We start from the raw sequence: 9123 nt of genomic DNA, 5'->3' as shown, positions 1-9123 counted from the left end.
TATAACTTTGAGGCCTAGGTGTACCCTTATAATGGTGGAAATTTAGTCACACAAAATGGTGGCTGGTAACTGCCACAACTGATTACCTCAGAGGTTGAACCATAGGACTTCAATGGGAAGGTTCTAGAACCTTCCAGCTGGTTCCAGTAGCCTGGGCCCAGTCTATATAAGGGTCAGAACCAGGGCGGCCATTTTAGAAGTGACCAGAGAGTGTGGGGCGGAGCTGGTGAGGAGTAAGGTGACTTGGTGAGGAGGAACGCGCACTGTGAGGGGATAGATCAACCTGTGGGCTGGCTGCCCTTCTGTACTGATGTGACCCCTTACCTGTCGACCAAACCCTGCCACCGTGGTAACTCCACTAGCTCCAATATATACCCCCCTTCTTGACTCTGAATGCCCAGTAAGAGCTAGAGAGCGAGGAGAAGCTAGTTCTGAAGTGATAACGATCACAGTGGTGTAACCAGATTCTCCCCTGATACTATTTCACTGATTGGAGGGAGTGGTCCACACTTCTTGAAAATATCACAGGGTCAAAAAGATTGTTGATTCCCAAGTTTTTATTCACGTATCAATCACCAAATGACGACAGCTTCCATAACAAATTTCAACTTCTCAAATGTATCCAAATTAGTCAAAACATCATACAGCCGACGCGTTTCGTCCAGTGAAGTACATCATCAGGGCTGTTGGAATATAAATCAAACAAAAAAAGGTACATTATACATTTGAAATTACAATAAATAAAATTGCAATATTTCCATGAACAATACACATTCATATTCTACTGTATACCACACCTCTGCCTACTTTACAGTCTGAAGGTTGTGAATAGTACACCCTAAATACATTTTCAAAACTCACAGAATTGACAAAATCTCTTATTTATTATTATATTTGTAATGCGCCTAATTGTTTCATAGGCTGGCTATCAATGCAGTTACTTTTCCTAATGTGAAACACCAAACATTCTGAAACGCCTACCTTTCAATAATTATTCAACAGATAGACTTCTCCTATCCCAGTATATAATAGATATTGACCAAATTCGATATCTGTAATGAAACCATCCAATTGATATATATGGCACATGTTTCATTTCCTTTACATTGTTGTTAAAAGAGTCCACTAATGCTGAGCAGTACTATCATGTCCATCTATTTCTTATTGCTCTATAGGAAAATTGAGGAACAAGTGAGTTCCTAACATACGTCAAATTTGACCTCACCTCTTTAATTTAATAAGATCCAAGGTAGGACCTCAACTTCCCTTTATTTCTTCTACGCCTCCTATGAAATTCTCTGTAAAAATACAATATACAGATCTAGCCGTTAACTATCCATATATATTCCACATTGCCATGTACCATAATATCTTCCCCTATTCACTGTTTACCATGTCTGCTTACCACTAGACTGTCCAAAGTTTCTTTTATCATTACTTTCAAGTCTGTAAAACACATATACATACACCTATATATCAAAGTCTTAAGGACATGCTTGTGGCTTCCATATTATCATTCTATTTGAGCAATCCATCACCTCACCTCGTTGTTCGCTCTTCCAATCAATTTCTAATGCACACAAAAAGAAAATAAAGAATACACAAAACTTTAATCTCTATCCTTTAACCAATAAAACTATCTAACCAGCACATTAAGCAAGCACACTACTTTTCCTCTCCTTTTACCTTAATTCGATATCACAAAGTTCAATCCGGGAAGTCTCAAACAGCGGCGACGGGCATATCCTTTGTCCTCCGTGCAATTCACCCTCTCACGTTCCTAATATTTAAAGCATAATGTGACCAATCACCATCCTTCCCTTTCGCGCTATAAAACCATTGCGGTTCTCTATTAGGTCCGCTTCGTATCACTTCCGCTCAAAATGGTATCAAAGTTGCCTTCTCTGCTGAATTATTTCGGGTTGAAGAAACCATCGTTTCTCCACCAATCACTTCATTGGTCTTCCCCTAGGTCCGCTTCGCATCACTTCCGCTTAGAGTAGCATCAAAGCCACCTTCTCTGCTAAATTATTTGCGGCTACAGAAACCATTGTTTCTCCACCAATCACTACATTGCTATTCCCTGCATTCAGTTCTTAACAAAAAGGGTCACTCTTTCCCCTGAATTATTACTGGTTTCCGCAGCCCTCGTTCTACAACCAATCACAACCGCACTTTTTCTTACGTTCGGTTCTCTCTCAGGTCCGAGTCCGAATCTTCCGCTAAACTTGAGCTCTCACTCTCTACCCTAGTCTTTCCTGTTTACAACTACCAATCAACAATTAGATGCGCGATCTTAGTCCGAAATACAGACTTCTCCCCTGATACTGCCGGAAGAGAACCAGCTGGCAGAGCTGAGAGGCCAACTCATTGCTGGCACGCTGTGTGAGGGAGTCGAGGACCGGACCCTGGTTACGGTAAGCAAGACTCACCGTGCGGAGGTCTCGTCCCGCTAGCTGTCACCCCTTCTGTGGAGAAGTGCCCCCCCCTTTCCTGGCCGCGGATTCCTTCCGCTGAGGTGAGAGCGGGGATCAGCCGGCGCAGCCGGAGGGCAGCGGGGGCTCTCGGAGCTCCGGAGGCAAGGCTTTGGTGACGTCGGAGGAGGTGTGGAGACGCCAGAAGAGGCCGGGCGAAGGCGGAGCTCTTCGTGGGTGGAGTCGGCGAGAGGAGGGCCGCGGAAGTCGGCCGAACGCCTCTATGAGCCAGCGGGGTGAAGAACGCCTGACTTCCGTCTCGAGAGAAGAGGAAAGCAAGACAATCCAGTCATCAGCGGAGCCATCCCTTGATCAGGGGCGTAGAACGGGCGCTGACTGGGGCTCGAAGACAACTCACCATTAACGAAGTAAGCCGGGAAGGGGGCGGTAGGAACAAACGTGACTGGGCCTTAGTTGGAGGCAAACTGGAGAACTAGGCAGTAACACACAGGCTTGGGACGACGGAAGCCAGACCAATGACTTCATGAGCAATACTCCCCAAGTACTGGATCTGCTCACTCCAGTGACTGCCTTATTTGAGCAGGAGTGACTTTTGAGGGAAAGAGTATTCCGGGTTAATGTTCAGTCCTCAGCCATTGGAGATCAGGGCAATAGGGCTGGGACAGGAGACAAAAAAGACGGTACTCAGGGAATATATTGGGGTAGATCCCCCAGGGCATTACTGTGTTCTTATGATATTCAGGACCTTCTCTACAAGAGTAAAGTAAAACATATGGCTATAGGAAATGTATGGATAACCTGCCTGTTTTCTTTTAATCATACAGCTGCTTGAGTCATTCTTCAAGTGTGCCAGTGGGGAAAGGTTTGCTGAATCGTTGTAACTTCTAGCTTTTGTGGTCCCTGAGTTCCCTAGGGTAAAGTACCTGTCAGTTTCCTCTTATAATAACGTTAATTTGGATATACATCTTATCTGAACTGTGAGATTATTGTTAAAAAGCGAAGGTGTAAGGTTAATTACTGAGAAGCTTTCTTCTGAACAAAACGATAATAAGAATGTAATGTGAAACCTTGCAGATGTCAATAAGTAAATGGAGAGATATTGATTGAACTGAATTTTGAACCCTGCTAAGAGATATAGAGATACTGAAGAAACTTTTATAAAGCAATCCGTATTTTTCCAACCTGGTGTAGAGTCATTCTTTTTCTGGTGGATGGACGCTGAGTTACTGTTCATGGTGTGATGCAAGCTTTACACAATTTGCCTTTGAGTTTAGTCTTACCTACTCTGTGCCAGGCTACCCCATGTGGACTGGTAACCCCAGGTCCAACAACATGTAAAAAAAACAGTACTAGCATTGTGATCCCAAGGGCAAGCATGCAAACCTAGGTAATATAAGTCCTAAACTGTGTAGATTTGTGTACTGGACAGCTTAAGTGATGTAGGAGTGTATAGTGGCTTAGACTTTTCTGCACTGTTCTCATGTTTCTGAGGGGGATGTTCACACAGGACAACTGGCCATGATGATACTTGGCTACCCTTTAGACATCATATGCCAGTCTGACCATGACTCATATGTCCATGTGTGTGAAGCATAAACATGTAGCAAATAGAGTAATGGTGTGTCACCATGTCATCCTTACAGGCCGACGCCCATCAGAAGCACGAAATTTGGATAACCATCATCCGGGCCGTAAGATCTGTGGGGGAATACAGACGTTGCGTTCGTCACTGCCAGAAGAGGTGGCAGGACCAAGAGGATTGCGAGGGTCCACCTGAAGCGGTCACCACCTTTCAAAAGGGATGGACAATGGACCCTGACCCCCCCCACATGCTCAGGATGCTGACAGTGGTCTTCCCTGACCTGATGGGCAGTTGAAGACCAGACAGCAGCAAGGAGGGGTGAGTATGTACCATGTTGATGACCACTGTATGGCATGTTTGTTGAACTCCCTCAGCCTGCTTACCCGCTCACAGGTTGTTGGTCTGCTAAGGCAACACTTCAGGTACAGGTTGTGACTATAACCCATTATCATTTGATGTCATGGTGTGTCCCTTTTGGTCTGAGACATATGTCACTTAGGTGCTGTGTATTAGTTGTAGTCTGTTTTTCTGTGATCAGCACCATATACAACTAGTGCATTGATTTGTCCATCAGGAGTAAATTAATTGTCTGGCCTGTGTCAGCCCATTGATTGACATATGACCTGTACTCTGTGTGGTACCTACATTTAAGTTAAATATGTGTATATAGGAGCACATTTGTCAACAAAAACAATGTTACCCAGATGTGCAGCAGGTGAGGCCAATGTGGAGGCCTCAGACAATTGTGATTCATATTTGTTCAAAATCTCTAGTTACCTACATAGTGCTCTGTGTAATCACATGTATCACATGTACCAATGTCATGTATGCCAAATAAGGCCATACAAGACACTGGCACATCAGATGTTTGTGTGTCAGGCAACACTTTCACCAGTGTAATTTGATAAATACATGTATCAGACTTCTTGGTAGTGTGTACATGTAGAAATGTTTGAAATACACGTGTCATTTCTAGGAAATATTTACATGCATCTAATGTATGGAATGTGTCTCAGAAACACAGGAGTAAACATGTGTGTACCATCCCTTGACTGTGCATAATGTTTGCATCAATATATATGTGTATGCTGCATTACTTCCTTTTTGAGGGCTCAGAAGACTTCATGGCAACAAATTTCATAACTTGACATACTCTAATGTCTTAGTTGAAAACACGTAAGCTTGTCAAAGTGTCAGTATTCTGTGTAGCACATACGGGGCATGTATACTTGACCACAACAGATATTGCTTTACTCTGTCATTACATGTTTTTTTACACAGTGATGACTTAACACTTGAGTTTTACTGGTCCTGGTACAAGAGTCAGTACATACTGTTCAGACAGACAGGCTAGTGGCATATTTTTACTAAGATCATTTTGTGAGGATGCAGTATTTCAAATTGTATGTTGTTCTGCAGGCAGAGTATTAGAGCACTGACGTTCAATACATAGGTGCCCATCTTGATGACTGTGGATGGAAATATGTTCATCATGTAAACTCAATTGACTTGTCCATCCCAAATACTGTGTCACTTCCGGAATCCCTTGCAGTAGATGATACAGGTTTGTAAGGACACATGACCCTCAGGAGCATTACTGAGCTGACACGACGCAAAATAGTTTGTAGGGAACATGTATTTATTAGTTATCTAAATATATCTAAAAGATGTTTCACATGTCATAAGGTGTTTGGGAAGCATAGTTTAACGGCAGACAGACAAGTGCCATTCCCAAATATGTATGAAGATAACAAAAACATAAGTTAAAATGATGCTAATGTTTGCTCTGTGATGTGTTACGATGTAACTCATGTGTCAAGTCTATGCAGATGACTGATGTGAATCTCTTTCCCATCCTTGTTAACAGCATCATCAACAGCTAGAGAAGGAGGAGACAATTACACCGAACAAGGGGAAGAGGAGAGTCAGACTGGGTCCACTGCGGAGGAGGAGGGACCAAGTGGCACAGAGGGTGAGGGGAGCCACACTGAGAACCGGCCAGAGACTTCAGCATCTGCAGAAGACAACGAAAGCTCCAGTGATGACTCCCTTGCAGTGGTGACTGCTCCCACATAAGTGCACACTGGTTCAGAGTCTGCCACCACCACCACCTCAACCCTCACAGCCGCACGCATTCCCAAGGTCCGTGGAGCCTGCCGGGTTAGGGAGCGTGTCTCCTTCATGCCAGGCTCCGCACCCCCTGCAGCTGTCCCCCCTGCTGCCCTGAGTGTGGAGGCGGGGATTTACTGAAATGGTTACATGTGGGGCAGACATCCATGCTGAGTGTCCTACATGCACACACAAGTATTTTGACACAATTGGTGTCATACATGGAGGGCATCTCATCAAACATGTCTGCCCTACAGCGATCCAATCAGACCATGGCCTCTTCACTGATGGCAGCCGTGTCCCTCCTTCAGCAGTCCCTCACCCCTCCAACCCCTGCCCCAAACACAGTCACCACTACCCTACCTGACCTCAGAACACTCACACAGGCACATGCACACACAGCAACAGACGCAAGCAGCACACTACCCCCCTAAAAAATCACGCAGACTCAGAGGACTAAGATCAAACACACAGGGGAGAGGGTAAAAGAACTCACACACACATCCATAGGCACTCTGCATTCCGCAGTTACCTCTACCTCCAAAACACCTACCCTTCACTCTCAGGCAAATCCTTCTTCACAGGTGGTTCTCTTCCTCTCTGATCTTGGCCTCTTCCCCAAAGATTCATTTGACCAGACTCCTAAGGGGAAGAGGAAATCCCCCAAGACAGAGGGCAAATCCACCCCTTCAGGCACCCCCTCCCCTAAGAGTAGCCACACTGAGCCCCCCGCGTATTTCACCCAGGATCAAAAAATCTACTTCCCCAACACCATCAAAAAACTTCCACCACAAAATCAACTTCCTCACGGTCCAAGCCAACCCCTCCCAAGGTTCAGAAAGACACAACCTGTGTATCCCCCACACACATTACACCATCTCCAAGATAATCAGGCCTTCCCCCCTACCACAGCCACTTCCCCTCCCACGACACCACACGTTCTGTCTGTTCCTAACACTGCAGTGGAGCACACACACCCTCAATCAAACCTGTCCAGTGCAGTTGGCCCCCCACCCACTCAATCCGACCTGTCCACTGCAGTGGACACACCACCCTCTCAATCCGACCTGTCCACTGCAGTGGACCCACCACCCCCTCAATCAGACCTGTCTACTGCAGTGGACCCACAACCCCCTCAAACCAACCTGTCCACTGCAGTGGAGCCCGCCGCAATCTGACCTGTCCACTGCAGTACACCCACCACCCCCTCAATCCGCCCTGTCCACTGCTGTGGATCCCAACACTAGAGTAGGTACCATCCCTCCTACAACCCACACTGGTACGCCCTAGTCCTGTCCCGGCGGTGCCTGGCAAGTCATATGGATGCCCCTCCAAGGCGAGATGTCACAGATTTGTTTCAGTGCAGGCATGCCAGGGGATGATCCTTATTTGCATCCCATCAAGGACTTTAAAATATTGGATTGGTCATTGGCCTTATTGTTCTATTTAGAAATTGTTCCTTATGAGAATGCTGAATAAAGCACTTATTTATTTTGAAGCATTTATTTGGTCGTAACAGCCTTTGATAATGAGTGAATTATCTTTGATGGGCTAATGTTGTAGTGTATGTACAATGATATGGTGATGTGATGGACTTCATGTGCTCCATGGCATATGTGTCCTATCACAGTTTGAATCTGGTCCTCAGTGAATAGATTGGCAGGTTGTCATGAGCCACAATAATTGAGAGCATGATGTTAACATGCTATTATGAAAATCAATAAGAATGAATTCACTTTTGGACATAGGTCATGCTGACATTTGTAGTCATTGTGCAATTCTTTCAAAGGGAAAACATCTAGGATGGACATGCAGATTAGCGCTGTGATGAGCTACAAGTCATCTGTCTCATATTAGAAATTATGTATACCTGAACTGTTACTAAATGCAGATCAGTTCAAACACACACATGTACACATGCTGATGTAAACTAACTCTTCAGTGACTTCTAGGTGTTGTAGACATGTCTGAGTGTCATCATGACATGGTAGACCCCTGCCAAGGACTAGCGTTACAAAAATGAACTTCGACTGTGGGGAATTCAACTCATGGCAGTGTGTTAATCAGTGACATATCCTGTTACCATGATGTGTGTAAGGTGAGCAGCAATCTCGGTCTTCCAAACATCTTTCATACCAAGACTATAGTCCCTGCATATTTCCCTGTTTCAGTAGTTTTCTGTGTACTGACTAGTCCAGTGCTTTCTCAACCTATTTTACTTTGAGTGGCCAAGATGTGGGTGCAGTATTAGAATAGAGTCATTCTGATGATATCCCTATTTGGGTTGAGACAAGGGCCTGCAGCATGATGAAACCCCCATGTGACACATTCAACATTTTTACAAGTAACATTTCTGATAGCATCATCATCATATTTCAAATCTGTGGTATCTTTTTGCAAGTGTGGCACTTGTATGTGTCAATGACTGCTCACAATCAGCATATTCTACCATTCCAAATAGCATGCATGGCACGTGACACAGTGAGTAAGGGTGAGTGTGGTAATATAAGTATGGCATACATCCTGACTTAGCATCACAGAGGGTCAGCATACAGGATACTGTCACCACATTGCTGTTGCCTTGAGGGTAGTCTGGAAGTGATTCAGTCTCTTGATATATTGTTTGTTGCTCCACAAAGCTTGTTCTCCATGTGACTGTTGTGCACTGCACGTCAATCAATGCCTGATTACCACCATTGGCTATACAAGGCGTATATGGATTGGTTCCAGATTGGACTCAAAACACATCCGCCTCAATCCAATTGTGCCCCACCTCATATGTGTCAGGTCAGGCTGAGTCAGCGTCCACACTGACAAACATGTTGTGTTTGTCAGGTCAGGCTGAGTCAGTGTCCACACTGACAAACATGTTGTGTTTGCTATACAGTGTGTGGCTGTGCGGTTTTCCTAGTGAAGTTCACACATGTATTTCACATGTCTTTGTTGGACATTGATGAATGATGTGCTTTGTTTATTTCTCTACTGGCCCTTGAACTC

The 9123-nt window shown here is 44.8% G+C and overlaps 1 long non-coding RNA gene across 1 annotated transcript; it reads left to right on the top strand.

Annotated features, from left to right (window-relative positions):
• Positions 1 to 2739: 2739 nt before the first annotated feature.
• LOC144753512 (uncharacterized) lies at positions 2740 to 6021 on the top strand. The gene is made up of 4 exons (XR_013594394.1): positions 2740 to 2842; positions 3260 to 3349; positions 4079 to 4335; positions 5885 to 6021. It is a non-coding gene; the product is annotated as an uncharacterized LOC144753512 (long non-coding RNA).
• The last annotated feature ends 3102 nt before the right edge of the window (positions 6022 to 9123 follow it).

Source organism: Lissotriton helveticus, chromosome 5_1 (assembly GCF_964261635.1).
Source record: "Lissotriton helveticus chromosome 5_1, aLisHel1.1, whole genome shotgun sequence".
NCBI lineage: Eukaryota > Metazoa > Chordata > Amphibia > Caudata > Salamandridae > Lissotriton > Lissotriton helveticus.
The sequence above is the reverse complement of the archived record's forward strand: the minus strand, read 5'-3'. Positions and strand labels throughout refer to the sequence as shown.